Here is a 6112-nt window from a genome sequence, read left to right on the forward strand (position 1 = left end):
CCCATACGCCCCCGCCTCCCCCACCACACAAACACACAATTTAAATAAATACAATTTGAATAGCGTTAATTTTGAATATTCTAATAGTTAAATGTTTTGTAGTGTTACCAATCGGTTGGAGCAGAAACGATTTTTAAAAATGAATTCTGTGGTTTCCTTATCAACATGATATTCAAGGTATATATATATATCCCGATTTTACGATATCCTTTAGAAATAAACCAATCAAAATTTACATCAATTACTGTATAAATAATGCAAGACTATTCAATATTTACCATTGGACAATCCTACTTTCAGACCTTTCTTAATATCTGTTTATTGTGCTAAATACGTACGATCAATTAAAGAAGATTCAACGGACGTTTCGCAGCCACTATCTCTTGGTGTCGCACCTGAAACAGATAACATCAGCGTGTTGTTGAAAACAACATTGCCGCTTAAAACACAATAAAAACTTACGAAGACAAACTTCTGTCTGTTGAGCCTTAATGTTGACGAAATGAGGAAATAAAAAGGACAATTGTTATTCCTTGCAAACGGCAAAATTCTAGCTAAGAGGACGATAGGCTAGCAAGCGATTCTAGGTGGAAATTTAGTACCGTCTATAGGAAACCCGTCAATCTAGTAACACTGCAAAATCTTATACTCTCTCATAACAGTTAAACGATTGAAAACTGTAAAGCCTGGTTACTCTTACAACCCTTACGGTTGAAAACTCTGCCAAACCTGATAACTCTTACAACCCTTACGGTTGAAAACTCTGCCAAACCTGATAACTCTTACAACCCTTACGGTTGAAAACTCTGTCAAACCTGATAACTCTTACAACCCTTACGGTTGAAAACTCTGCCAAACCTGATAACTCTTACAACCCTTACGGTTGAAAACTCTGTCAAACCTGGTAACTCTTACAACCCTTACACGGGTGAAAACAAAACCTGTCATTTGTTTGATGTTTTGTACGTTCATCGTTTAAACAAATTGTCGTATTTCGCTAAGTTTGCATGCTTTATAGAAATCAATATCACTAACACTTCCCGTCATCAAATGTAAGTGTTACGAAAATGACGATGAATAATGTACCTACGTCCTTTTACATCCCGTCGAGTTGCCTTGTTGTCCTCCATTAAAGTTTTCAATAAATCTTTCGCACGATTTAAATTGTATTCTGCTGTTTCTATAAAGATAATCGCCTCGTTTATCATGTCATCCTTAACTGTATGTTTGTCGTCCTCCATCCTTTGATTCTGTGGTTTAGTCAATCGTTTTTGGTTATCATAATCGGATCGTCTGGAATCTAGAAATATTGAGTAATATTTGAGCAATCATCACGAACTTAAAATGAGAAAATAAATGTAATATGAAAATAATAAGCAGTTTTTGTCAATCATCCATTCTAAATAAATACGCTCTCCTCAGTTTTACGTTTTTTGTCCGGTGTTGTAAAAAAATAAAAAATATATTTTTTTAAATCATAGGACCTGCTTATCTAGATTTTGATATGGTTTTGACCATTTTGTTGTTCTCTGATCGTCGCTTACAGTTCAGGTCCTTAGAATCAGTGAATAGTACTTGAATGACGAACTTGCCGTATCGTGCAGTTTAATTCTTAACTGGTATTGAAGAGTGTTTTCTCTCTTGCGTGTGTTTTGTACAGTACTTTAAAAAATAAAAAATACATAGTAGTCAAATATCAGAAATAAGGAGCGTCTTATTTTGAATTTCTGAAATGTATGTTGCTTGCATCTGGATTGTTTACGCTGGCCGAAACATCACGTAAACAAATATATAAAACTAATCCAGATTTAATGGAGATTAGAAATAACAATGATAAGCGTAAAAAAACAGGTAAATAAATACTGTTTCAGTGTAACTTTACTTCAATATTTTTTCTTCGTAACAAGGTGGAAATTGTCGAGAGTGATTCATAACTAATCTTAATGATACAAATATAATAATAATAATAAAAAAACGATGCTGGTGAATAGATATAAATTCAATATGCATGTCGTACTGATTTCAATCTTATCACTGAAGTCTGATGTTGGTATGATTTTCGTTTTCTCATAAATGATAATATCAATAACACATATTAAAAAAAATTAAGTAATTGATAATTAACCAATCAATTTTCATTCATACATTCATTCCTTCATTCATTCCTTCCTTCCTTCCTTCCTTCATTCATTCATAATTGATATCTTTCCGTAAGTAAACCCAGTTGAAGACTATCTAGAGTTCCTTTAAATACGGTGTCCCTTTGGCAACATGAAAATTGACGCCACTGATAACAATTTCGGCCTACGACAGTAACTCCTCTGGAATAGTCGTGTTGTTGTATAACATTTGTTTTCTCTTCGCACATTTTGTAATCTTAAACGAGGCTTGAAACCGAATACATTACTTCCTTGTGTAAACAAACAAAAGACTTGTATTATAATGTAGGGTCCTAGGGAATAACATTTCGATCGTTTGAAGGACACAGATATATTGGGGAAGAATTTTATTTGCTGACTGCATCATGATATTAACAAGTCACGGAAAATATGCTTAGTTAATACCTATAAACGTCGCTAGGTAAACAGGAATTTTTAACCTTAATCCTCTGTGTCATTTCGACACACGTAGAACTTCCTTCTTAGTCTACGTTTGTGTAACTCGCAATTTTAAAAATAAAACTCACTGACGAAACAAGAATTGTGAACATATCCAGAGCCATCAATATATCATGTTTCATCTTTGTTGGTGTTTGAAATAACACACTCGACAATAGCAGCTTTTCATACAAATATGATATTATTTAGATCCTAGGCAACAATGAATTTATTCGTCCTTCTAGGACTCGACCGTAATGCTGGAGCTCTGAAATTTGGAACTCTAGACAGAAGTTTGCATGTATGTAGAAAACACGGATGATCGAAGAAATAATTACATCAAACCACCCCTCTACAACTCTGCCAAACTGTTGCCACATGAACAGACTGCCATTTGTTTTAAAAGATGCAAGAAACATAATTATGACGTCACGTACATATTAACAAACAGAATTAGTTCATGTAAATTATTACAGTAACAAACACACAAACACACCCTCGCACCCTCACACACACCCTCACACACACACCCACCCACACCAACCCACACACACACACACACATACACACACGCACACACACACTGACAAAAACACACCCTGTCACACACACACTGACAAAAACACACACCCTGTCACACACACACCCACCCCCACACACACACACACACACACACACACACACACACACACACACACACACATATATATATATATACATGGAAGAACAACAAAGCAACAATACTTGTAATCAACAATATAGACATTCAACTTAACACAAGACATGATCTAAAGGGTCGTAATATGCTTCCATCTCCCTCTGCCCTATCGTCGAATTAGCAAATCCTTTTTATGATACGATCCAGGAAAAAAATTGACGTTACCAAATATGTGCTTTTCGGAGTTGATTGCTGCCTAAATGAAACATTAAAAATATTTCCCGAATATGATGTAATGTTTATACATTGTGCGAATGGTCAACGTACTTAAAGGAAGACCATAAGTAACATTAGTTAAGAATAGTTCCACTCGAAGCAACTTTTTCCGTTGCAAAAAAAATATATAGGTATTAGAAGATATATGTCTACCTCATGCAGGTAAAAAAAATATTAATATATAATTTCTTGTTATATTTATGATACTTTCATAAGACAAAACCGTCATTCAATCATTACAGTCGTGAAATCTTACCTGTATGGACGACTACTGTATACTTCACTAAACCAAGAGGAAGGTTTGTATTCAATTTATATCCGTCCTTGTTTAAATATAGTAGTGAATTCTGGAAAATTGTGGTATTGCATTTGCAAAAGAAGGTGTATTTTTTGTGGTATTAAATGAATGAGAATAACAAGGAAGGAGTCTTGTTTATAGTAACTTCCTTTTTCCATGAAGAGAAATCTAATTTCATCTGATAATACAAAAGACAGATGTACAGATAACAGATTTAATGTTTTTCTTTTTTTCACTAGATTACGTTTTCAGTCAAACGCTTTAATCACTCGGCCACCGCTCTGAAAATGTTTTTCAAAAATGGCATTGAAAACACCAAAGCGTTCCAGACGTTCCTGCCACTTACGTTTCATCTACGACATCTGTTCTGAAATAAAAACCAGGTTTGAATATCTTTTTTGGTTTGTGCGGTGTTTTTTTTTTTTTTTTTTGACTTTTTTCCCCTTTCTGTTTAAAGAAAATTAAAGCTGTACCAATCTCCCTTGATCTAGACTATGGCGGTTTGTTTCTCAGGAAGCTGGCAGTTTATTTTTTATGACAGTGGTTTGTACGTATAAAACAATAAGTATCAAACCAAACATTTATTTCAAGGGGACATGAAGATTATGATGCGTGTAGCTAGATAGGTTTTTCTTTTCTGATCAATGTATCATAAATATACCTAGAGATATGATACCATCTATTGTATTGTTAGCTATTTCTTGTTTATATTTAAACGATTTTTTTTAATCAAGAAAATACCAACAAGTCAACACAATCATAAACCAAACTCAAATTCCATAAGACTAGTGCAAAATATGAACAAAAGAAAGATTTAGATGAAACTCCTGAAAAAGTTCAAGAAGAATAAGACCAGGTGTTCCGGAAGAGTAAGCGACTTCTGCTTCATCGACGACACCCGCCATGTAAATCCAATCCAAGTAAGTAATATCATGTTTTCAAACGAAAACAGAGTGTATCACAATGGAACCAACAGACAAACGAACGAGCATCAAACTCAACCAGCTTCATATCACACAAGTAAAAAGAAAAGAATATTTCTCAATGAGATCACTATGGCGACAATAAAAATATTACCGCCCTCTTGGATATTTTCACTGTATTATAGTCATTAAGAAGCGAGGCAGCCCATGTAATCGGTAATTTTCGTTATCAGTTCATGACTAAAGTTTCCAATAAGCTCCTAACCGTAATCCATTCATTTTTACGCCATTGGTAGAATAAATGCTCTGCTACTCAACAAACAATGCCACGATGTTTTCCGATCTCCAAATTTCTATATATCACAGGTTCCAATTAGCCGGAGACATATGCTGTTTTTTTCTGAATAGTAAACTCCTTATTGAAAACATTTTGGTGGTTTTACAGACCATTGAAAAGTAATTGAACAGATTTAGACATAGCTCACACCTAAAACAATCATTTACGTGTCGCCAGAAGGGTGGATTTTTCAGTAGTTTGATACTTCTTAGGATTCATCGACGTTGTATCAATATAAGCTGTAGACATATTTGTTGTTAGTAATGTAATTAGGTACTCTGTATTAGGATACTGATAGCGTAAAATAAATGGTTAGTCATTCTATATATACAGTGTCGTAATAAGGAATAAGATCATTATTATTGTGATTAACCTCTTCCTTTGAGAATGTAATATTACTTATTTGAACTGATCAAGATTTACATGGCGGGTGTCTTCGAAGAAGTTCTTCCGGAACATCTGGTCGTACACCTTTTTACTTTTTCAGAAGTCTCCGTGTAAATGTTTCCTTTCTTTTATTTTATCTTTATTTTTTTAATTTAAATTTATTTTATGATTATGTTAACATGTTCTTTTTTGGTAATTACGGTGACTAGAGCTATACTTCAATACAAATATGATTACACATCTACTATGTCATGAAATAGAGGTTACTGTTTATTTACCTTGATTGTGAATGTGGAATGTAGGGCATAATTGTGCTTGTCACGGAGTCTTTAATCGATCTGGAGAATTCATTGGGCGATAAAATGGATGTACTAGAGACCTGTATTTCAAAGATATTGTAAGCTTTGGACGTGCAGGCGTTATGGAACAATTCTTCTACACTTCAACAAATTTATTAATAATGATAATATCTTTATTTCACGCGGTCACTAAACCATATACATCATATTCATGAAATGAGTTTTCATTTCAAATTAGATTTCATAAAACAAGCATTAGCTGGCGGGACTTGGCGAGTGTCATCTTAAATGGTTATATTTTGACGGGTTTTAAAAGTCAATCATGTAATAAATGCTA

Source organism: Ylistrum balloti, unplaced genomic scaffold (genome assembly GCF_031769215.1).
Source record: "Ylistrum balloti isolate Yb309-2 unplaced genomic scaffold, AGI_CSIRO_Ybal_v1 Utg369936, whole genome shotgun sequence".
Taxonomy (NCBI): Eukaryota; Metazoa; Mollusca; class Bivalvia; order Pectinida; family Pectinidae; genus Ylistrum; species Ylistrum balloti.